Source organism: Rousettus aegyptiacus, unplaced genomic scaffold (genome assembly GCF_014176215.1).
Source record: "Rousettus aegyptiacus isolate mRouAeg1 unplaced genomic scaffold, mRouAeg1.p scaffold_m13_p_9, whole genome shotgun sequence".
In the NCBI taxonomy this organism is placed as follows: domain Eukaryota; kingdom Metazoa; phylum Chordata; class Mammalia; order Chiroptera; family Pteropodidae; genus Rousettus; species Rousettus aegyptiacus.
Genome location: NW_023416312.1, coordinates 101,275,674 through 101,301,863, shown reverse-complemented (window position 1 = coordinate 101,301,863; position 26,190 = coordinate 101,275,674). Strand labels below are relative to the sequence as shown.

General features: G+C 39.8%; 1 protein-coding gene and 2 pseudogenes across 3 annotated transcripts in view; 1 reads left to right on the top strand and 2 right to left on the bottom strand.

The window, feature by feature from the left end:
• GAB3 (GRB2 associated binding protein 3) overlaps window positions 1–26,190 on the top strand; it is a 63,921-nt gene that overhangs the window by 1,844 nt on the left and 35,887 nt on the right. The gene's annotated exons all lie outside the window — the stretch shown is intronic.
• LOC118608221 lies at window positions 19,698–19,816 on the bottom strand (annotated as a pseudogene).
• LOC118607946 lies at window positions 22,600–22,718 on the bottom strand (annotated as a pseudogene).

Genomic DNA, 26,190 nt, shown 5'->3' with positions numbered 1-26,190 from the left:
GTGCAGAGGAAGGGGGGGTAGCAAGAGTGGACTTGGCACAGCCTGTTGGGTGTTGGGGACATTGTAATGGCTGGGTGGTGATGGAGAAAACTTGAGACACGAGAGTGCCTAGATGTCATTTTATCAACACTCCAAGAAATAAACCTCGACCTTTTAGCTCACGGGTTGGGAACTTTCTCTCCTTGGGGTCATAAATCTTAGTCAGTGCTGTTTTGTTGAAAGGTGCCCCTGCAAGCACACCTCAAAAAAGTCGGCTTCCTTTATCTCGAAGTTCTGCGGGAGTCCCCTTGTTGCCACTAGATGGCGATCATGTGCCAGTTCAACGGGGCAAGGACAGCACCATCATTCACAGCCACCTTTAATTCAGATCTTGTCCTGTCCTCCCTTTAATTGAGGTCCAACTCTAAACCAGGCCCTCGTGTCACGGGATGGAAACACAGAGAAAGAAAAGACTTGATTCCTGTCCTCAAGAGCTCCACAGTATAACGTTTGTACCAGTAACAATGCTAGTTTGTCACACAACCAGGGCAATAATACAGTTTTGAAAAAAAACTTGATTCTCTTCTTTTGTATTTTGTGTTTCACAAATGACATAGGAATATATTGTAAAACGTCAACCTATCTAGGAATAAATAAAAGAAAATGAAAGACCCTCCTTAATTTTTCCCCATGTCCTATTCTTCCTGAGTACCCCTCCTTATTCCATTCACTTCCCTGGGGATAACAACTGTTAGCAGTTTGGTGAGTATCATCCTAGAAAAATGTCCACAAAAGACATAATTTTCTTTTTGCACAAATGAGATCATACTATACAAATTGTCCTGCAATTTTCTTTTTTTTCACAGCAATCCTGGATATCTTTCCAGGTTAGTGCATATAGCTTTACTTCATTCTTTTAAACCCTTGCCTAATATTCCTTGCAATAGATGTAACATAATTTAACAATTTCTCTACAGATAAATATTTGTCTTGCCAATAAAATTATAATAATGCAAATTTATCGAATGGTTCTATGCGCCAGGTACTATATGCTAAGGATTTATCTTGTTTAGTCTTCAAAGCAAACACTAAAAGCCAGCTACTGTTTTTTTATCTCTGCATATAAGTTCCTTGTTGGATGTATAATTTGCAATTATTTTCTACCAGTCTGCAGTTTGTTTTTTCATTCTCTTTACAGTCTCTTTTGCAGAACAAAGATTTAAAATTTTTGATTAAGCCTAATTTATCATTCTTTCTTTTATGGATCATGCTTTCAGTGTCAAATCTAAACTCTTTGCCTAGCCCTAGATCCTAAAGAGTCTCTCCTGTTTTTTTTCCCCCTAAAAGTTTTATGATTTTGCGTTTTATATTTAGATCAATGATCTATTTGAGTTAAATTTTGTAAAAGGTATGAGGTTTCTGTTGTGGTTTATTTTCTTGCAAACTGACTCCATTTATTTCAGTACCATTTATTGAATAGACTGTCTTTACTCCATTAAATTTAACTTTTGCAACTTTGTTGAAAATTAATTTTTTATTCTATTAATAGGTCTATTTCTGTGTTCTCTGTTCCATTGATCTCTTCAGTCATCTTTCTGCTAATACCATGCTGTTCTGATGACAATAGGTTTATAATCTTGAAATCAGGCAGTTTTCACCCTTTATGTTTTACTTTTCACAATTCTTTTGCCTTTTCATATCAATTTTAGAATTAGTTTATCAGTTGATTTTTATTTATTATAAATAAATAAAAATATTTATTATAAGGTTGTGTTCTGCAACCTTGCTAAACTCACTTATTAGTTTTGATGGTCTTATTTATAGTTACAACCTGGGGTACTTTCCATGTTACATGCAAATAATGAGAGCAGACTTTATCCTGATCTTGGGGGGGGAATCATTCAGTTTTTCACCTTTTCAGATTGCTGTAGGCTTTTTGTAGATGCCTTTTATCACGTTGAGGAAGGTCCCTTGTATTGCCAGTTTGCTGAGACTTTATATCATGAATTAGATTTTGTTTAATCCCTTTCCTTCATCATTAAAAATAATATGCTTTTTCTTTATTGTCTGTTACTATGGTGAATTATTCTGATTGATTTTTGCATGTTGAGCCTCCTTAAACTCCTGGGATAAGCTTGACTCGGTTGTGATATATTATCCTTTGCATATATTGCTGGATTTAATTCGCTAATGTTTTGCTGAGGATATTTGTGTCTTTGTTCATGAAGTATATTGGTCTGTGGTTTTCCTTTTTTGTGCTATCTTTGTCTGGTTTTGATATTAGCATAATGCTAGCCTCATAAAATGAATTGGGAAATATTTCTGCCTCTTCTATTTTATGAAAGGTGTACTGTACAGTATCTTCTTCCTTGAGTGTTTGGTAAAATACCCCATTGTATTAATGGTTATTAACTACAAATTCTATTTCTTTAACAGATATAGGGCTATTGTGATTATCCATAGCTTTTTGAATGAGCTTTGCTAGTTTAGGTTTTTCAAGGATTTTCTCTATTTCGTGTAAATTCTTGAATTTATTGACATAAAGTTGTTTATTATATTCCCTTATTATCCTTTTCATGTCTGTAGGATCTGTAGTAATATCTCCTCTTTCATTTATGATATTGTAGTTTATTCTTTTTTTTTATTCCTGATCAATTTGGCTAGAGTTTGATCAACTTTACTGATATTGTCTTAAGAACAAAGCTTTGGTTTCATCGATCTTCTGTATTGTTTTTTTTGCTTTCACTTTTATTGATTTATGTTCTTTACTTTCTTCTGACTGCTTTGGGGTTAATATTATCTCTTTATCTGGTTTCTTAAGATGGAAGCTTAAATTACTAATTTGCAGTCTTTCTTATTTTCCAATATAAGCATCTAATACTATAAACTTACCTCTAATCACTGCTTCAGGTGTATCTCACAAAATTTGATATATTGTGTTTTTTATTCATTTCAAAATATTTTTTAATATCCCTCTGAGATTTCCTATTGGACCCAAACATTGTTTAGAATTTTTTTGTTTAATTTCCAAATAACTGGGGATTTTCTAGATATCTTTCTGTTATTTTTCATTAAATTGAATTCCATTATGGTCTGAGAACTCCGTGTGAGTTCTAGTGTCTAAAATTTGTTAAGTTTTTATTATGGCCCACAATATAGTTTCATTTGGCAAATATTACATATGTACTTGAAAAAATGTGTATTCTCCTGTTGGGTAGAGTGCTCTATAAATGTTAATTAGGTCAGGTTGGTTGATAGTGTTAATTTTTTTATATCCTCACTGTTTTTCTGCTTATTCTTTTACTATCAATTACTGAGAGTGGAGTATGAATGTTCCCATCTATCATCATGGATTTGTCCATTTCTCCTTTCAGTTCTATTTGTTTTTGTTTCATATGTTTTAATGCTCTGCTCTTAGTTGAACATATTTAGAATTATTATGTTTTCTTGTAGAGTAGACCTTTTTCTTTCATTATTTAATGTTCGTGTTTATCCCTGATGCTATTTTTTTTTGTTCCAAACATTTGTTTTCTTAACATAAATGTAACTACCCCAGCTTTCTTTTGATGTGTGCTTGCATGATATATCTTTTTCCATTCTTTTACTTCTGACCTATCTGTGTCTTTATATTTAATGTGAGTTTCTTATACACAGCATATAACTGAGGCTTGCTTATTTATGCAATCCTACCCTCTTTGTTTTAATTGGTGTACTTAGTTCATTCACATAAAATGTGATTATTGAAATGTTTGGATTAAAATCTATCATCTTACTAACTGTTCCCATTTCTATCTGTTTTTCGTTTCTTTTGTTCTGTTTCTGTCCTCAGGTTAACTGAGCATTTTTTATTATTCCATTTTATCTCCACTATTACCTTATCAATCATAACTTTTTAATTTTTTTAGTAGTTGCCCGGAGTGTAAAATATACATCTTTAATTAATTGGAGTCTTCCTTTAAATAATATATCACTTCATGAGTAGTGAGCGTAAGGACTTTGTAGCAGTACATTCACAATTATGTCCTTATAGTCTTTATGATATTGTCATGTGTTTTACTTTTATGTATGCTATAAACACATGATAGATTGCTACTAATTTTTCTTTAGACAATCAATGATCCTTTCAAGCAATTAAAAATAAGGAGAAAAATTCAATTTATTTTCATTTATTCTGTTTCTGGCATTCTTTATATCTTTGTGTAGGTTCAAGTTTCTGTCCCATGTCATATTCCTTCTGCCTAAAGAACTTCTTTTAATAATTTATGTGAATTATATAATTGTATTAACCGATGTTATCCCAATAAACTTCATTTAAAAAAATTTTTAAATAATAATTTATGTGGTTTATATCTGCTGGCAATGCATTCTCTTAGCTTTGTTTGAGAATGTCTATTATCCCTCATTTTTGAAAAATATTTTCACTCAACATGGAATTCTGGATTAACATTATTTTTTTTCTACATGTTAAAGATGTAACTCCTCTGTCTTCTGTTTTCTATTTAGGATACAGGCTGCTTGCCAGAGCTTCTTTCTCAATATCTGCATGACCTTCAATTTTAGGTGTTTTGTGTTTTTAATCTACCATTTTGTTAGCTGTCTCATTGCTTATTTCTTTCATTTTTCCTCTTTTCCACCCCGTTTTGGATTAGTTAATTTTTATGATTGCATCTTATAATCTTTTCTTTTTCTATAGTGGTTGCTTTACAGGTTTAGCATCTATCTTTAATTGATTATAGTCTACCTTAACGTACTATTGTGTCACTTCACATACAGTATAAGAAACTCACAAGTGTATGCCTCCATTTACCCTCTCTCAGACTTTGTGTTGCTGATGTCACACATTTTACTTCTACATGTCATGAACCTTACCCTCCAGCATTATTATTTTTCTGTTTTTAACCAGTGTTATCTTTCAAAGAGACTTTAAAAATAGGAAAAATATATTTCGTATTTACCTATGTACTTACCATATCTAGTGCTCTTCTTTTCTTTCTGCATATCCACGCTTCCATCTGGAATCACTGTTCTGCTCTGTAAGTCTACTGGCGATTAATTCTCTCAGCTTTTTTTTTTTATGCCTGAAAATATCTTATCTCCAATTTTGAATGCTATTTTTGCTGGGTAAAGAATTTTCACTTCATTTTTTCCCTTTGAGTATGTTAAAGATGTTTCTTTACTATTTGCTCATGTATATTGTTCTTTGCTTGGTTTCTTTACACATAATTATTTTTCTAGCTGCTATTATTACTGGTTTTAAATAATTTGCTTATGATGTGCCTTGTCGTTTTCTTTATGTCTCTTGTATTTGAGGTTCATTGAACTTGGATCTCTGTGGGTGTATAGTTATTTATTTTTATTTATTTTTTATGGCGACATTGGTTAATGAAATCCAATGTTTCAGCTGTACACTTTAACAGTAAGGCACATATATGTATATATACATGTATGTATACATATATAGGAGGTGTAAATATATATTTATATATATACATATGTGTGTGTACACACCCACACACACACACACATACATATTTACACTGTGTGTTCACCTCCCATAGTTAGAGTTCCTTCTGTATATTTATTTCTTGGTTACAGTTTTATCTTTTCATATTTTTCTCTCTCCCATCTCTCTCCTTTAATTTGAAAACTCCAATCACACCTGTAATAGGTTGCTTGCGTTGTTCTACAGCTCATTGATGCTGTGCTCTTTTTTTTTTTTTTTGGTATGTTTTTCCTCTGAGCATCGTTGTGAATGGTCTATTGCTTGGTTTTTCAAGTTCACTGATTTTTTTTCTGCAGTGTCTAATCTGCTTTTAATTCCATCCAGTGTACTTTTCACCTTCGACCTTATATTTTTCATTTCTAGAAGTTCAATTTGTGTCTTTTTTATCTTTCAGGTCTCCTTATTATGCTCATACTTTGCTCTACCTTCTTGAACATGTGGGACACAGTTATAACAACTGTGTTAATGGCCTTGTCTGCTAACGAAGAGTACAGCAACTTCTCTTCCACGTTGAAGGGGGAAAACACACTCCGAATCATTGTGCCCCTACAAACGTCATTAGGGACCAGTCCCCTGAAACATGTAGAGTTAACATCACACTTTCTGGAATACATCACTGTGCTCAGCAGTGCTCTCTACTTTGTGCTCACCAGGTCTTAATCAGCATGACATAGTGGACTGGTATGATGTTCTGTGAGATGACAAGGTGATCAGGGTCTTCGCAGAGTAGATCATACATGGCAGAGAGCAGCAGGCTTGTCATAGTTGTGAGGCAAGATCATAAAGATGTACCATTTCCCTGCCAATTCAAAGTAAACTGTTTCTGCTGATTGTCACAAGGTGATGTAGACATAAAAGCATTTGCCAAATGGATAGCTGCATGGTGGATGCCAGGGCTGTGTTGATTTGATCTAGTGAAGAGACTGTCTAGGAGAACAACTGAGCTGGTACCAACACTTGGGTAAATGAATGAGAACGCATTCACCAAGATCCATCCACCTTTGTCACTGGCCGAATAGGCCTCTCAACTGGGGATGTGATAGGAATCACTACGTTTTCACATTTTCGGTGGCTAATCTCTGCAATTCCCCCAAGCGTGCTTTTTAATTACTCTTCTATTCTAGAAGTGAGTGTGGGGAGTTTCACTGACTTGCCATTCCTACTGTCTGTCACGGCTGTCGCTCACCGCACAGGCCAGAAGGTTGATGCGGGGATTTGATCAGTCACCAGGGATTTCTCTTCCACTTGTCCATTCAAGAACTAGAGAAGTGGCCATAGACTCACTGGGCCCAGTCTGAGATAGAATTGGGTCAAAACTTCATTTCTCACCTGCCTTGCCTAAACTATTCTTTCAGGAGATACAGTTGGCATAGTGGAGATGGGTAAGTCAATGTGCCACACGTGGGAAATCTATGACATTTTGCTATCCCCACATCCTTTGTAGTTCTCCTTTTATGCAATGACAAGGAAGTCCTGGTGTCTCATCCTCATTGAATGTAGCCTCGATTTACTTTGTTCCAGTCTGGCAAACTGTTAGAACACTAAGTGTTTGCGGTCACACACTAAATCTAGAATCCCTGGTAAGCGCACCCATATCCAGATGCTTAACTCGATGCGGTATTATATTGTCTTTCTTGGCCTTGCATTTCCACATATTCCAATGGTTTATATAAAGACAGCTTTATTGAGGTATGTACATATAGGCATGTGTGTGTGTATGCGTATGTACAAATTCATCCATTGTAATTATACAGTTTGATAATTTATAGTAAACCTATAGCTGTGCAACAATTACTTAGTCCATTTTTAGACCATTTCTATCCTTTAGGAAATTCCTTTGGCCTGTTTGTAGTCAGTCCCCACTTTCTTCTCCAGTCCCAGGGAATAACTGATCTGTTTTTCTATTTCTATAGATAATGTCTTTTCTGGCAATTTCAAATAAATGGAATACTAGAATATGTGGTCTTTTGTGTATTCTTTTCCTTAGCCTGGACCACATGGCAGCCAGTGCTCTTTCTGAAATTCACTTCAGGTAGGACCCGAGGCCACTGATTTGAGACCTTTCTTATTGTCTAATATAGACAGTGCTGTGAATTTCTCCCTTGGCACTGCTTTAGTGACATTTCACAAATTCTAGTATGTTGTGTTTTCATTTCTATTCACCTAAAGATATTTTCCTAATTTCCCTCATTATTTCTTCCGTGACCTGTGTGTTCTATTTGTTTTTTATTTCTAATTTAATTTTGTTGTAGTTAGACAACATACTTTGTATGATTTGAATCTTTGTAAATTTGTTGAGACTTGACCCTAGTATAAGGCCTACCTTGGTAAATTTTCTGCGTGCACTGGAAAAGAATGTGCACTTCATTGTCGTTAGGTGGAGTGTTCTATAAATATCAATTCAGTCAAGTTGGTTAATAATGCTTAGTTCTATATCTTTGTTGATTTTCTGTCTCGTTTTACCAATTACTGAGAGAGAGGTATTGAAATCTCTGATTATAATTGTGGATTTGTCTCTTTCTCCTGAAAGTTTTACCAGTTTTTGCTTCCTACATTTTGAAGCTCTGTTAGGAGTTACATACACATTTAGGGTTGTTATTTTATCTTGACGAATTAACCATTCTGTCATTATGAAATGACCTTATTTATTCCCGGTATTATTCTTTGTGCTGAATTCTACTTTGTCTGTTATTCTAGGTCATTGTAGAGGTTTATTTCCTAGGACTACTACTGGCACTGTACACTTTATCAGCCGGGCTCCAGACAGGAAAACAGAAGCCACACTAGGTATTCAACAGAGATCATTCAAAATAGGGTGTGGTTTACACAGGTGTTAGAAAGCTGAAAGAGCAAATTTGGAGTATCTGGATATTAAGTACAGAAAGCAGCCACTGTTGCAAGAAGTCGGGCATAAAGGTGAAGTTTGGCATGACTAGAACCTGGGAGCTTGGAGGTGGGGTACTGAAGCCATGCATCTATTGCCCTGACTTCTAATGAAGAGGGTGCCTATGCAGTTAGTGCTGGTGCCCCTGAGGGGGCCTGATGAAGCTGGCAGCTGGAGCTGGTGCTGTCTTCTGCCCCTGGAGGGATGCCGATGGATGCTGAGAGTCCCTGCTCCCTCGCTTCTGCTTTGCAGTCTTCTGCCAGTGTTTCCCACTAGCAGAAGTCGACAGGAAGATGGCAGAGAAGGCGTCCGAGAAACGTGGTTGGTATAGAGTCCCAGTCCCAGAATTAGAGGAGGCAGTAGAGGCGTGCTCTCGGGGTTGGCAGACAATAGGTAAACAACTAGTCGAGTCTGGATCTACTCTCCAGATTTGTCCCAACCTTTCTCTCATACTTAATATCATGGTGTCGTTTCGCTCCATGTTCTGAGAGACTTTCTCAAGTCAAGAGTTAGCTCACTGATTTACTCTTAAGTTGTAAACATTCCGCTGTGCAGCCCATGGACTGGCAGTCATGTCATGTTTTTAATTTCTAAGAATGGTTTCCTTTTCACATCAGTCTACTCATCTTTTCTGAATATCTCACCCTCTTGTGAGAATTTTCCCTAGCATATTTGTTATATCCTGGCTTCCTCGCTCACATTCACAGATATTTAGGGAAACAGATTTCTAGAAAGAGGGAACAGAAAGTATAAAGGCCCTGAGACAGAAGGAATATATTTGCCATCTTTGAGGAAGAACTTTTTGCTCGTTTCTGTTTTTTTCTGAGGAAGAGCTTTGTGAATTTGGTTTTATATTCTTCAAATGCGTGATGATTCCTGGTTGTCTGCTCATGTTCATTCATGTTAGAGGGTCTAGTTCAGGAGTTCTCATGGGGCATGAAATTTTGCCCCTCAGGAATGCCATATTTAGCAAACAATAAAAATAAAGAGTTAAATTTTCATTTTGGATAATAAAAATAAGTAAATTTTTTAGTATATATATGTCAACCCTATCGCCAGGATACACTTTTTATTGTTAAAACTGCCAGGGAGGATGCTACTGGCATCTAGTATGTAGAGACCAAGGGTGTTGCTAAACACCCTGCATGCACAGGACAGCAACCCCCACCACAAAGAATTTTGCCCAAAATGTCAATAGTGCCAAGAGTGAGAAATGCTATTCTATATTGAACAGTACGTTTCTTCAGCTGAAATGAGAATCCTGTTGACAAATATCTCCTTTAATTATGGGAGCCTGTTACTCATTTATAGCAATTGTAAGTCTATATACTCACGGTCACCACCAAGGGGCTTTGCCACCACGGGTCTTGTCTATCCTGGTCCCTTGTGACATCAGCTCTCTGATGGGATCGAGAAAATGCAGATTTTGTATTTTGTCCAGCTTTTCTGGTCAGGGAGTAGAGGCTATTCTTTGCAACTTTCTACATCCTAGGCAGAAATGGAAACTCCTTCTATTTTTTTTCTGAGTTTAATAAACTCTCATGTTAAGATTTAATTTCTTCTTGGTATTTATTAATTTCTCTTAGCATTTGACATCTGGATGATCTCAGCCTGAGTTATATTTAGAGGACATGTTGGGAGTTTCAGATTTACACAGCCATCATTACCTCAGCTGGTTTCTCTTTTTAATCTTTTATTTCTCTAGTTCAATCGGTATTTATATGAGTGTAAGGTGAGGGTAGAACTTTATTTCATAAATAATTAATCGATTGATCCAATACCATTTGTTGAGTAGTCCTTCATACATATTTTCTATGTATATTTCCAGAACCCATATTTTTTAAAGGGATATGCACACATAATTTTAAATCAAAGGATATTAGAGTATATACAGTAAAAAGTAAGTTTCCCTCCTTCTCCTTTCTCTCAGCCCCTCAGTTTCTCCATCCAGCTGCAGGCATTGGATTAGCACCTTGATTTCCATGTTTGTTGCAACATTCTTCACAACCCCCAAGATTGGGAATGAACTTGAAGTGTCCATCAATGGATAAATAGATAAGGAAGTTTTGGTATATGGTACAATAGAATATTAACCATAAAAAAATGTGAAATCCCGCTGTTTGTGACAACATGGATGGACCTTGAGGATATTATGCTAAGTGAAATATGTCAGACAGAGAAAAACATAGCATATGATTTCACTTATATATGGAATCTAAAAAAAAAACAAACCAACTCATAGTTGCAGAGAACAGATTGGTGGTTGCCAGAGGCAGGGGCTAGCTAGGGTTGGGCAAAATGAGTGAATGGGGTCAAAAGTACAAGCTTCCAGTTATAAAATAAACATGCGATGTCATGTACAGCATGGTGACTATGGTTAATAATACTGTATTGTATATTTGAGAATTGCTAAGAGAGTAGATCTTAAAAGTTTTCAAAAAAAAATTTATTCTAGAATTCCGTGTCAGTGACCAGAGGTCTTCATCATTTTTGACAACTGTGTACTATTTTATTGTATGGCTGTGCCGCATTTATTCTACCAGTTCCCTATTATGGATACCTGGCTCGTTTCCACTATTTTGATATTTACAGCCATTGTCGCAACTAATAACACTGTCCGTGACAGTTTTTACTTGTGCAGGTACATGGGTATGATTTCCAGAGCTGGGATTGCCGGGTCTGTGAATCTATAAATTTAGTAGCTATTACTGAATGTCCTATTGTGCACTCCTACCCGCAATGTAAATAGTGCCTTGCAAACAGAACATTTTGTCATACTTTGGGGTTTTGACTATCCAACTGTGAGAAATGGTATTTCTCTGTGTGTGTTTTTATCAGGTACATTTCTGTATAGTTTTAATATGTAGGTTTTTTTTTTTTTAGTTAGAGGTTGAGCATTTCTCAGTACGTTTCTTTTCCCATGACTTGTGTGCTCTTTTTCCATTGTTGGTCTCTTTAGTCTTAACTTCTGAAAAATGGTTAGTCCTTGGTATCAATATTTTCTTGTATGGCTTCTGGATTGTCAGGCACATTAAAAAGGCTTCTTTCTACTCCCTGGTTTAAAAAAAACCTCACTTATGCTTGCTTTCCCCTGGTGCTTGTATGGTTTTATTTACATTTAGATTTGTGATCCATTTGGAGTTTACAAATGTAGATGTTATTAGAAATGCGCTTTCTCTCCATTATATCTACTAACTGGCTGTTGTTTGTATACATAAGGCTATTGATTTCTGTCTTTGCCCGAGTTCCTTAGAAAACTTGTTTGCCAATTCTTTGTTGGGGTTGTAATCTCAGTGCAGTAAGAGTGATAGAAAAAGGGAAGGAAGGAAAGAAAATAAAAATTGATGTGTTACTGAGTTGGCTGCAGCTTCGTGAGAAAACACAGCCAGTTATTGGGTCATTCGGATGTATTTGGACAGGCTCTATAGAACCCGCTGCACCTTGAAATGGTCTTTTGCAGCGAGGAAGGGAGATAAATTTATCTGCCAGTTCCCTTATGGTTCCTGTCTCTCATTGTCCCTCTGGGCGTCCACTGGGAAAGCCAGATCCCATATTCCTGTGGCATGGTGTCTCATCTGAATCCAGAAGTGGTGGAAGGAACTAAAGTGTTTTTAAGGGTTCATTTGGGTTGGGCCTGGCGTAGGAGCTGCAGTGGCTTCTGCCGTGGCAGACATGACAGAAGCTATGCCAGAGCGCAGGCTTCATCCAGGGAGGCCGAACTAGGCAGTATGGGAGGGACTTTGAGTGAGCAACTGGGAATGCACAAAATTGGGTCCAGTAGAATTTCCGAATATTAATATTCTATCCTCTTACATTTGAATTCTCTTTTATAGTAGTTTTTCTAGTCAATTATTTTGGGTTTCCTGGGTATAATCATGTCATCTGAAATACAGAGAGTTTTACCACTTTTTTTTCAATTCTTAAGCATCTCATTTTTTTTTATCATGTCCAAATATGTTGGTTAACACCCCAATGTGAAACAGTAGTATTGATAATGAGCAATCTTATTGTTATCTTGACTTTCATAGGCATGCCTTTGATGTTCTCTTATTAAAAAAGATATTAGAATTTATATCAATTAAACAGAAACTTCCATTTCCTCTTCCCCTGTACCATGGCAACCACCATTCTATTTCCTGCTTCTATGAGTTTTGACTATTTTGGAGACCTCATATAAGTGGAATCACGCAGTGTTTGTCCTTCTGTGTCTGGCTTGTTTTAATTAGGTTAATGCCCTCCAGGTGTTTTTTTACGTTGTCACAAATGGCAGGATTTTTCTCTTTTTTTTAGGCTAAATAATATTCCATCGTATGGATGTATCTCATTTTCTTTATCCATTCATCCATTGACGAACACTTGGGTTGTTTCCACATCTTGGCTCTTGTTCATTGTGCAGCTATTGCTTTGAGAAACTGATTTCAATTCTTTTGAGTATATACCCAGAAGTGGGATTGCTGGGTCATATTGGTATACGGTTTCAGTTATGCAAGATAAGAGTTCTAGAGATCTGCTGTACAGCATAGTGAAAATGGTTAAGAATACTGTATCATACATCTTAAAATTTGTTAGGAGGGCAGATCTCATGTAAGTGTTCCTATCTCCCCCCACAGGGACACAAAGAAACTTTTGGAAGTGGTGGTTATGTCTATTACCCTGATTTTGGTGATGTTTTCACAGGAGTTTACATATGTCCAAACATATCAAATTGTACACATTATGTGTCCTTTGCATGTCAGTTCTATTTCAATAAAGCTGTTCTTAAACAAAAGAGAAAGATATTGGTTTTGGAGTTAAGAGAATATGTATTTTTTTATGTTAGTGAAATATTCCACTGAATTCTGTATTATACTAAGTGCTCTTTCCATCAAAAATCATCATTGAATTTTATTTAAAAGATTTTCAGCATTTCTAGTGATAATCATGACTTTTTCATTGAATCTAGCAAAGTAATAAATTCTATTAATAGATTATCTAACATCGAACCACCTTTACATTTCTTGAATAAACCCTGGCTAGACTATATATTTCTATATTTATATTTATATATTTATATTTATATAAATAAACTTGTTTATGGTAATTAAATGCATAAATATATATAAATAAACTTACATAAATTACATATAAATAAAATTTTTGGATTATGCATGCTAAATTGAATTTTGCACCAATATTTATAAGCGAGGTTGGGCTTTGGCTCTAAATTTGGCCTTTTTTTTGTTTGTTTCCGTACAGTCTTTAGCAGATTTTGGCATCGATGTTACACTTGGTTAGTATAAAAATTTGGAAGTTTGCTGTATTCTAGAATATTTTAACTAGAGCTAGAATTAGCAGCACTTTAAAATTTTGGCAGAATTCCGCCTCTAAACTATATCTGGTGCCTTTTTGTGTGTGTTTAGATCTTTTTCAACTCTATTTCTTTTATGGAAATTGATCTGTTTAGTCTATCTCATCCTGAGTCAGTTTTGTAAATTATACTTTTCCCGGAAAAGTATCTGTTTCATCCTGGCTATCAAATTCATCTACATATAATTCTTATAATTTCTAAATTTATTTTTTCCTGGAGTTATTTCTTCCATGTCATTGTGAATTCGTGCTGTCCCCTTGTCCCCCGTTGATTAGGTTAGCTGGTGGGGTTTTTATTGCCTTTATTTTTATTTTTGCAGTGAACCAGCCTTTTAATTATTAATTAGTTCTATTTTAAAATTTTTCTTGCTTTTTAATTTCTCCTTTTATCTTTACATATTCCTCCTTTTATATTTACGTATTCCTTCCTTCAACTTTGATGTGTTTTAGAAATGAGGAAACCGGGCTGACCACACACTTTGTATAGATGTACCAGGGTTTTAATTTGCATGGAACACGAGCCAACCTGACTGATTAAGCAGTAAAAGAGCTTATCAAAATGATATTGGGTAGCTCGCAGAAATGTTGAGAGGGCTGGAGAACCAGCTTTGAGGTTAAACAGCCAGGAAAAAACACCCCAAACCACAACTCAGAACAAGTTCTGGTGAGAAATCCGCTGTTGCTACTTCCTACGTGTTAAAGAGAGTAGGTCCTGGACAGTCTGAGTGATGCCACTCTTCTCTATTATTGTCATGAGCCTACCTAAGATATGAATTAAACTGTAAAGTTCACTACTATCAACGCATCCCAGACAAAACTAGTAGGAAAAAGGAGGAAAGAAAAAGAAAATTACTAAAATATCCTAACAAGGCAGAACGTACAAATGGTTACTACATAGTCCTTGATTCCTGGTCCACTTTGGCTCAGCCCATACCTCAGGTGAGCAAGGTTGTTTACCTCGTAAGGTGACATGAGCCTTCATTGCTGAAGAGTCTGACTCCTCAGTGGTCCTAGCAGTCGGTGAGTTTGGGGGGCCAGGAGATGAGGGTACTCGAAATCATTGACATGCCCTCAGATAGATATATTCCAATTCACAGGGTTCCAGTCTTTCTGAATCTTGCTCTTGATTTCACATATAACATCCGATGGAATAATTTGGCAACTTGCGGTATACTAAACTCTGAGGTTTGTTTTGGGCTTTCTCAGCCTATGGCTGTAAGATCTGAGATTCTTTTAACATTTTCACAGAAAGTCTAGTTTTTCAACCATGCTTAAGCCAAGAATTTAGGTGTTTGACTTGTCATCCTTTTTCTTTAAGAGCTCCAGGTTCCTACCTTGGACGAGATTGTCCAAGAAGAGAGTGTGATGAGTAAGTCCTAGAATGCCTCATGCCTTTCATTGCTTCGCTGAGCTCCATCTCCTGTCGCACTCCCCAAAAACCCCTTATCTTCACTGGGCACATCATTTCAGGTAACGAGATTATTCAATTCGGTGGGGTCTGCAGAAGCAATCTTGGGACTGAACTATACCGTGGGTGGAATTGAGCCTGGCAAAGAAACGGTATTTATTAACGGGAATGCAGCAGAAGGGAAAAATATGAGAATGATTTGTGAGAAATAATGAATGGGACTTGTGACTGCTTAATTAAAAGGTGATTGGCAACCCCCGTTGCAACGCAGCACTGTGAACCTCAGTGATTTGAAGGGATAGTAACAGTGATCTAATTAAACGGCGACCACGTTTTTGACTAGTCATTTGTTATCTGGACACTTAGAGTGACAGGAAACTGGTTACATAACATGCTTCCCAAATAACTGTATGATAGCTCTGGCTGTGAGAATCCAGGCCTGGTGTTGCCGCCTCTTTAGAACACGCAGAACGCATCTCGTCTTTCTCACCTTGAGAGTTCTGCAGTTATCCAGTGTGAATGCCGCCCGTTTATTCAGCCGCTTTTCTGCCTTCCCACACCATCCCGATAGAGCGCCTCTGAACTGGTACCGGGACTGAATCAACTCCTCCGTATTCAGAGCGGCCAGGGCAGGGCAGAGCAGAGCAAAGATGATCAGTCCTCATCTGGACGCTGTGCAGAGAAGGCAGCTGGAGATTCCATTAGCTTTGTTCTGGCAGCCACACCACACCGTTGACTCACACTGAGCTTCCTGTCAAGTGAACTTAGTTTTCCTCTGTGCTTTTGCTAAGCTATCTTTTCTCCAGTCTGTTCTTGTGCTGTTGGTGTTTTGTTTTGTTTTAAGCCCAGGAACTGGACTGTACATATTACTGTTAAATTTATCTTTTCATTTGGCCCTTCGTGCCAGTCTGCCAAGATGTCGTTGAACCCTGATTAGGTCGTATATGACATATATGTGAGAGGGAGCATGGGAGGAAAGACCTTAATTTGGGGACAAGTCCTCGCGGTGGGCATCTTTAGGCTGGGACTTACTGAGTTTGAAGTAATCGAGGGTCAGGCAATCGTCATTTGGGTAAATTTGTCCTGAGCCTCGGGGTGGCATCTGGGCCTGAGATGGAGCTTTGGTGGTCCCTGGGGTAAAATTAGTTGAAATCAGAGTGTGGATGAGATTATCTAAGGAGAGTGGGATGAGGGCGAAGGACCTTGGACAGAACTTTGGGAGAGACCCACAGTTAGTGAAAAGGACAGGTGTCAGTGAAGCTGAGAGCTGAGGAGAGCACTTAGTGAGGGTCCCCATTAGAGGGATAGTGCCAGTCAGCCCTCCCTCCTCCCAGGCCTCTGAAGTGGAGAAAGCCACAGTGGCGCTTTCTGCCCTTTCTGAGGAAGCCAATTCCCAGGATTAGTGGTTTAGGAAGAAATGGGTATGGAAGACAGTGGAAGCATGACAGTGGCAGAGAAGAGAGATGAGGTGGTGGCCGAAAGAAGGGGAAAGCGTTCTCTTCATCTGCAATGGAAAGCAACCAGAAATCAAGGGACACAGGCTCCCAGACCGAGACCCGGCCCCGAAAGAAAAAGAAATACAGGCAAGTGACTAGAAGGTATCAAAGTGAGCAGCTTTCCACATGGACGGACAGCTGCATCTGAAGTGTGTGTTTTAAGATGAGTTTTGCTCACAGGTATTTGTGAAATTGAGGATAGAGTGTACTGGTTAGAAGTCTTAATAGGAAAATCTGCTGCCCACCACCGCCTCCACCCCCAGACCCTCTGCGCAGTTCCTTCTAGGATAAAAGTACCTACTTGTTTGGAACCTGGAGTGAGAATGGAGAAATACTGCAGTGACCTGGTTCCTCCATGGGAACAAATGCCTCCTGTCCCCACCCCTGCACTTAGTCAAGAGCCTGGCAGACCAGCTTCAACCTCTAGATTTTAACAGTCAGCACTCAAACACATTATTTTCTGAGAAACTAATTTAAGGAATCCATTACCTATCTCATGGCCTCATAGGTAGGATTCTCATACTTCCATTGGGAGGCAAATCCTTATTTGTTTTGTTTTTTTGTGATTTTAGCAATCACTGATGCTGCATACGTAAAGTGACTTCATTAAGGATTGCACATGGTAACATTTCTATTTCTCATTTACTCTTAATCAGGCTTTTGCCAAGGTTGATCAGTGTCCTGCCTCGTAGAGTTCTTGTGAGGACTGAGGACTTGTGAGATATGTAAAGCTCTTAGAACACTGGTAGACACGTCTAAGTGGTCGGTAAAGGTTACCGATTAGTATTTATGACTGAAACCACTAGTAAGCACTACAGAAAGATATCAGGGGTGCTCCCTGCCCCCCCCCAGCTTGGATGGGCTTTCACTTCCAGTAGCCATCACCTGCCACTCTTGGAATTACTCTTGGCCTACTAGAGACCTTCTTGCCTGTACTTTATAGAGCTGGAAGGGTCTGGGAATCTGCTTACGCCAGCCCTTATACAGGAGAGGAAATAGCCAAGCAGAGCCCTTCAAGCAGGAACATACCTGGAATGTTCCAGGAGAGCAGTAAGCTTGGCTGGAGCCCAGGGAGTGAAGATGATGGAGTAAATGAAGTCATAGAGGTCACGAGAGGGAGGGGAGGGCTCGCATAGCGCCTTGTAGGCTGTAAGCAAGGCCTCTGGTTTTTCCTCTGAGTGAAGGAGAAAGAAATGAGACGGTTCCGAGCACAGAAATAACATGGTTTGACATGAATTAGAACAGGATCACTCTGGCAGCTGGCTTGAGAATAGACAGTAGGGAGAAGGGCGGAAGCAGGGAGAACAGATGAGTCTACATGGCAGAAAGGTGTCTTGTGAACAGCCTCTGCTCCGTTTGGTATTTGGAAATTTGCTTTTACTTCGGATTTATAAACTTTACTCTTCATTTCAGTCAGACGTGTAGATGAGATAAGGGAAATGGAACTCAAAGAGTCACAACAAAGTGTAGGCTGGGGTGGGGGGTATGCGTGTGCTTTGCATATTCATTCATACTATGATTCAACCTTTCATATTTACTTTCGTCTGATTTTTAGCCATTGTAAATAATGACATTAACAGCCACGAATGTATAGCAATGTATAGATGTTTTAAATTTTTTTTGCCAGTCTGATGGGCAGGGGTATCATATTTTTTAACTGGCAATTTCCGGATATATGATTTGGGGTCATTTGTGTCTTCTGCGAAATGCTTATTTGTGTATTTTGCCCATTTTTACTGTTAGGTCATTTATGTTTATCTTCATGTTTCACCAGAGGCACTTCATGTGCTTTTTTGTTTCTTAAATTGTAACTCCCTACATATTAATTATCTAAACTTTGTTCAAGGGATCTCTCACCAGGCAGATGTTTTTGATTTTTCGTAAACAAATCTATAAATCTGTTCCTTTACAGTTTCTTGTGACTCGTTCAGCATCTCACAATGATATCCACATAATAATTAAACATAAAAATTAAAAGAAAATAGTTTTTAGAATCCTGGAGTGGGGAAGGCCTCCAAACTGGTGTCCGGCTGGATGTACCCCAAGGCCCTGTGTAACCCGGCCCCAAAGCATGCTGGGAAGCCCTGGCCCGGGTGCCTCCACATCTGCTGTCTCAGGAGCTAAGGGCGGGGTGTCAGAGTGGAAACAGGGATCAAAGTCAGTTTCCTTTCCTTGCGGAGCACCCCGTCCGTTTAGTTGTCTGTCTCTCAGCCTGCACTGTGATTCCATGAGCACAGGGACCGCGCTGCACTTATTTGCCCAGTGTCATCTATCTCCCCAGGGCCTGGAGGGAGTGACATCAAGGTCTGGGTTCCTTCCCCTGTGGGTTGGTGTCCAGGGCTTGAAAACGCACCGTTTTCCTGTCTGTCCCACTGACCCGCAAAGTCTGTAGGTGAAACCTCCCCGTTTTCCTCCTCAGGCCCTGGCCTCGCCCCTCTTATGGGGCTGCGGCGTGACTATTTGTTTGACTTCGTTATGTCTCTGTTCCCAGTACTGAGCAAAGTCTTTCACTAGAGACTTTCTATTCAGGTAACTCAGCCTATTTCGCCTTCTTTACAGATGAGAATTTTGCCTGGCTTTACACCGAGATGGATGCCTTGCTGTCACTTACTATAAGGCAGCGGCATCGACATTCCAGCTAGGTCACCTAATGGGTCACTTTGCAGTCCCCTCCCAGCCTCCTTTTTGGTAGTTGCTTCCGTTCATCACCGCTGGTTCCTATTTCACAAGAAGCAAGTCTGTTGCGTTGTGGCTTTCAGCGCTCACAAGAAACCACTGGTTTGGGGTCTTTGGCCAAGAAAATGGTATAATTAGAAATTAAACTGAGTTGAAGTTTTAGTGGTAATTTAACCCCACCCAAATTTTGACATCGAATGAGATTTCTCACATTATCTTGCCAAAAGGAAGCACACTCTTCAAAGTCTTATTACTCTAAAACGTTATCCTGATCAGTATTATAAAGTAAATATGAAAGAAATGAAATGTATTATCTGATAACCACATGCTTGACTCAGAAAGTTTTTGTATTTGAGATCTTCTGAACTTTAAAGATAATGCTCATACTTTATATATATATATTTTAGCCTACAGCACCTGGTACTCCTAGGTGGTCTCCCATCCAAGTGCTAACCAGGCCCGACCCTGCTTAGCTTCTGAGGTCAGAAGAGATCAGGCTTGTTCAGAGCGCCATGGCCATATGCTAATGCTCATACTTTAAACTATTTAGGCCAACTTCTTCGATAACCCTGATACTGAGGTAAGGAGATTTCAATACAAAAAAAATAAAACTATGAATCTCACCTAATATTGATATGAGAAACCAATTCCACATGTGTTATATTTAAATATAAAGAAATGACACATGATTTCTAGAAGAGAATGCTGTAGAATCTCAATCTGATCTTGGGGCAAAGAAAACCTCTAACATGATATCAGAGGGGAAAACTATAAAGGATAAGACAGATTTTTGCCATTGTGAAATAAAACACTTTTGTTCATATATTCAGTCAGTCTGAATGACTATTTCAACAGATACTAAGTGAGCATCTCCTATTGGCCAAGCAGTATTTTAGGCCTTAGGAACTTCAAAAATAATACAAACTTATAAGTCCAATGACCTTTTGCACCGATCACAAATATCTGGCAAACAAAGAGTTTGTGTCCTTCACCTCCATGAATGTTCCTTATCAATCATTAGAAAAAGATCAGCATCCCAACTAAAAAATGGACAAAGTATATGAACAGTTCACAGAATACAGTCTGCAAAGGGGCATGACACAAAAGAAAGAATACCCGACCTCATTAGACAAATACAAATATAAACAACAAGATACTCTTTTGCTTTGGCCTGTGTGACTGCCAGAGCTTTAAAAGAAGTTTCTGTGAAAGATGGCAGAAAGTAACGTAGTTCTGAGTACTTGCTTCCATAATTTCCTCTGCGAAACTCATCAAAAAGAATGAAAAAAAAATCCCAAATAGGAAAGGAAAATCCAACAGAGCCATAGAAAGACCCTAGTTCAGGTTTACATTTCCTCTCCTCCTGCCCAGTTTTAACAAAATAGGAGAGAGTTTTCTGAAGGCTTATGGTGAAAGATGCTTAGCTGGGAAAGGAGAGGGCTATGGCCTGGGCCTCCATCCGGGCTCTTAGGAGTCATGAGGAGTCATGAGCAGAAAGGGAAAGTGAGGGGGAGAGGGCGGAGGTTTAAGGCGAGAAGAGGTATGCAATGGTGGCCAGGAACGGGAGGCAGGGCGCACTGAGGCCCTCCCGAGGTTAGTGCGACCGCTTAGTGTCCTTGTGCCTGAGTGTTCCTGGTGGGGAAAGGAATGGCATTGGGGTCCCCAGTGAGGAGGCTCAGGGAGTTTGCTTTGAACTGTAAACAATAAAGCGTCCTTCCCTCTGGCAGATGTATGTGCTTTGAACCAAGCTAGTAATGAAACCAAGTTGAAACTGAGAATGTTCTTTTCCTCTCCAAGTTTCTGGAGATCAGTCTGCAGCCAGGCACCCTCTGGGATCTTAGCTTCCTCCATGCTGAGACAGGAGCTTAAATAAACACTGGTGCCCTGTGGTCTTCTGGGTGGAGTAGCTTCTATTGATTGACAGTTATATGCTGGCCAGAGACCGGGGAGGTGGTTTTTGGCTGCTTCCTCCAGCCAGAAAAGTATGTAGAGCTGATGAACCACCTCGTAAAAAATCCCTTTGGACCGCTTGATGTCCCTCCGACCCTGAGGTGCTGTCACTGTCCAAACTGGGACCCCTTCGAAGACCTCACTCCTTCTCCTGCTCACTCTCCCCTCTCCTCCCCCCCCCCATTCTACATTTAGGCTCACATGTGACACAGGTGTTTCAAGCATCGACTTCTCTGCTTTTTAGGAATTTATATATATGGCGATGTTTTTCTTTATAGTTTCTGGCTGTAGAGTCATGTTTTTAGGAAGCCTTTCCAAATGCCAGTGTTAGGTAAATGTCCACCTCTATTTTATCAGTACTGTTATAATTTCCTTATTTAGATGTGAATCTTTAATCCAGGCAGAATTATTTTGATTATATGTGGAATGAGCTAGAGATGCATTAATTCACTCAAGATTTACTAAGCTCCCGCTGGGCACCGGGCACCATTGGGACATTTTAGAAAGATTTTCCCCAGCAGGAAACCTCGGATATTGGCTATCGGAGACCACGTGTTTCAAACACTTTCCAAATTCACATATTTTTAGGAAAAAGAACGGAAGGACCTCTTGCTAGACTCTGAACTCATTTTTATAAAATGGTGCCGTACTTTTTCCTTTCCTAGACTTTGTAACCCAAATACACACTCTCCCACAATCCCAGTCGATTTGCTTTATTCCTTTCTTCCTGTCTGACTCTTCGGTGTTCCGAGCTCTTCGGCCTACACAGCTGTCATCGGTGGACAGCAGCTTCTAATCTCACTACAGCACGTGGCTAAGACCCAGGCTCCTGAAGTAGCTGATCCAAGTTCAAAGCCCACCTCTGCCACATGTCAGCTCCCGTGCTTAGTTAGGCGAGTTGTTTAACCTCTCTGCACTTGAGTTCTCTCATGTGGATCAAATGGCGCGAAGAGCGTGTACCTCACGATTTCATTTAATCCATCCAAAGCACTTAGAACAGTCCCCGGACGTATGTGTTAACTAGTATGATGGCCGTTGTCTACTTTGAGGGGTCTGTGTTATTTCAGGTCTGTCACTCTGGTGCTGATAGCTTCTCGTTGCTAATGGACTCCCTCAGAGACAGTCCCAGGAGCCCTCGCACTGTGTACTCAGCTTGAGCAGTGGAGAATGTCCCTAGAGGACGTCCATGGTGTGAGGATAATATTTTTATTGCAGTAAAATATACGTAATGTAATATCGATGATTTAACTACTTGTAAATGTACAGTTCGGTGGCATTAAATGCTTCGATCATGCTGTGTAACCATCACTATTTGTACCCAATGCTCTGGTGCGAGGGCAGTTATGATTTTTTTTAACACCTATAGCACCTGGTCTTCCTAGGTGGTCTCCCATCCAAGTACTAACCAGGCCCGGCCCCGTTTAGCTTCCGAGATCAGATGGGATTGGGCATGTTCAGGGTGGCGTGGCCATAGACACGAGGGCAGTTTTTAAAAGCTTATTCTCATGTGTTCATGCCTTTGCAAATACCTGCTTGCAAGCCTCCCCACAACCGACCATTTTGGTCTGGCGAGCTCAGCGCAATTGTCACTTCCTCTATATAGTTAGTACCTTCCCTGAACCTCCCTCCCCCCCGGACTCGATGCCTCCTTTGTGTTTCCATTCCACCTCAGACCCTTAGTCTATCATAGAAGTTACGAGAGTTTAAAATAACTGTTTATTCCTGAGTTGGTTTTTGTCCATTGTTCCAACGCAGTATTTTGCGTCCTGAGCCCGGTACCTAATATATTGGTGACCCTCCCAGGTTTGTAACTCCTGCAGATTTGATCAGTGGCTCTTAATGACCTCTAAGATTCTGCCACACAGATCATGAGAAACTGGTCAGGACGTTCAGTGGCACTTAGGCTGATGATACACAAGGAAGGTCAAGTCCATGCCATGTAGCGTGGCATACTTATCTCTGCTGAACCTTGCTCCTCGGGATTCCTTCTTCTAAGGCACACCACATCACAGAGATACACAGTTTTTCTGCTCTGTTGACAGGCCATGGAAGCAGACCCTGTGGGCCAGGCCATCTCTAGGACAATCACAGGAAGTTATTCCACGCCTGGGACAAGTCCCAGCTCTATCTGGCAGCAAGCAGAAGGTTACAGGCCATCAGGCTGAAGGGTCACCAGCAATCCCAGGGCTAGTGGCACTGAGCCAGGACAGAGAGGAGCCGTATAACCTGCTCCTGGAAATTCCCGACCTGCTGCCCTTGGGTCCCATAGCTTTTGTGGCCCCCTTGGCAAGGAAGTATAAGGTGGAGAGAAAGGACCCTCCTGAGTAAAGCACAACAGAAAATAGAACATTAACCAGAATTCTGTATCTTCGATGATATTCACCTTCTGCAACACATGAACACACCCCAAACTTCCTTAGCGTTTTCAAGGTGAAACCACTGGGAAGAGAATAGGAGCTAGGCTTAGAGGACTAGGTCTTGGGAAATGACCAAAAATCTCCAAGTTGCTCCCAAATGCTTTCTTTCATCTCATGTTCTGGGACCACATCCAAGATTCCTGGGGGCCTTACAAATGGCAGTCAGCGGTTGAGTTGTTAGGTTTTCTCAACACTAATAGCATTTACTAAGTATATGTCAATAGCAACACAACGACAAGGAAAACACAGTGGGGGAACCTGTTCGTAGAAGAACAGGGATGAGAAAAGATGTAAAAGGAAATGCGATGGCAGTAAATCAGACAAGAGCAAGTCTTATTCCTCCTCCTTTTTTTTCCCTGTGTCTCCCAAACTCCAGAGAAGAATGAGTGTACGCAAAGGGACAGAATATTCCACTCTGCAATACAGAGCTAAATCAGGGGAAATGGCTTTGACAGCTCCTCGTGATAGAACAGGCTTTGCTGAAAGCTCTCTAACACGGATGTGACTTTGAGGGTAATAGACTCTGTCACTTTGTTTTCTTCCAAATACCTCCCAGTAAACTGTAGGGGTGGCAGGAGCAACCATCTTGAAAACCTGCCTGATAAAGTGTGAAGATATCTTACCGGGTCACCAACCAATGCAAACAGGCATATACCCCCTTCCTACTGTGACTCTGTTTTCTCTCCTTTAATTTCAACTACTTTTATTTCCGTTTCTTCAACGAAATTAGACAGTGTCCTCAGATACCAGAAAGGGAGCCATTAGACTATCAATTCTACCCCCACCATATCTTCCATCATCTGGCCACTGCCATCTCTCTAGCTTTGTCTTCTGTCACTCCCACTCCGACCTTCCTGGCAGGTATAAAGTCGTACATGTCACACATTGTGTTGCACCACTTGGTCCATGAGACCACTGCGAGTGTCATAAAGAGCAGGGCCTGGGTCATATTCATCTCTGTATCCCCTGCACACATCCCATTTCATAAACATGTTTAAGCTAGAGCGTTGGGTCCATTTCCATTTAATATAATTATCACTGCATTTGGATTTAAAATGAACATCTTACTTGGCGCTTTTTATTTGCTCCACCTCTTCCAGGTGTCCTTTCTCTGTACATCGACTTCTTTTGGATGGAGCATCTTATTGTAAACTTATTTAGAAACTTAATTAGATCCCTATACAAGAGGCTGCTGGTCCTTTCCCCAGTTCCCCCAAGTGTCAATATCTTATACAACTGCAGTCTGGTCTTAACAATCAGCAAGTGGCGTTGGTACCTACCATCCAAGAGCTGCAGCATTTTACCTATTGTACACACACTCATGTGTATTCACGTGTGTCATGTGTGTATGCATGTCAGTGCAATTTCATCACATGTAGATCCACGTGACCACCCCTGTAATCTATATACAGATCGCTTCCAAGACAAGGATGCCTCCTGTTAGCCTTTTATACAACACCGGTTCAGTCCATAACATTGCATGGCGTATGAGTATGTATTGTACATCAAGACTGTTAAAGGCACTGGGAGTTCTTCAAGGACCAAGACAGGTGACGTTCCTGCCATCACTGAGCGTACAGGCTAGGTCAGCAAAGGCTAAAGTCCCAGGAAGAGTTGGAGATGTTCATTGACTGGCTCTTGGTATCTAGAGTTCTTTTATTCTGCCTGTAACTTCAGATGCTCCCCAAACTAGTTCCACTTCCAATTTTGGACCGCTCGTCATTGTAAAAATGAGGAGTTCTCTATCAGGCAATTCGCATACAACTTGAAAGCTTTCCACAATAGATCCAGACCTTGCTGGCCATAGGTTCTTAGCGACATTTTTTTTTCTCCTCGTTGTCCTCTAATCTGAGGCGTCTCCTGCAGCCTGACCAACGAGGCCACTGAAAGAGCGCCTCAGAAGGAGACCCAACACCTGCGAGCAATCAGAGCAGTCAGAATCTGAGCACCAAATCCTGGAGCTTTGGACGATCTTGGCAGTGTGGAGCACATCCGCAGAGTCGGGAGGGGGAGAGGCCACACTGTTCCTTTTGGCAGGTTAAGTCAAAAACTGCCATTGCTGAAATGACAGCAGTATTGAAGAATCAAAACCTAGAACTTTAAATGCAGCTCGATGTAGGTTTTGTTCCCTCAGCCTGACTTGGAAAGCCTGGCTCTGGAGGCAGGTTGCTGACCCATCCTGTGCACATGCAAAGGAAATGATTTCATAGCTTTGGGATTTCACCGCTGCAAGAGGGGGCAGGGGGCCAATTCCGCTGAAACAAAGGGACAGTAATCACTCTTGCCAGAAAAGCAGTTTAAATCAGAGGTGTCTCTTTACAGCCTCAGAGACTTTCAGGATGTTTCTCAGTTCATTTCAGTGTCTTTAGAAAATGGATACAATCCAGACAGGCCACTTCAATTTTATTGGAGTGAATTCTGGAGCCCAAGATGTAAAAAAAAAAAAAATCGCTATAACCCAGCCAGGTTTGTTTTGCTGTGCAAGTAGAATCTAGTGCAGGAATTGAAGTGCTCAAACCTCTAAGTGTTGT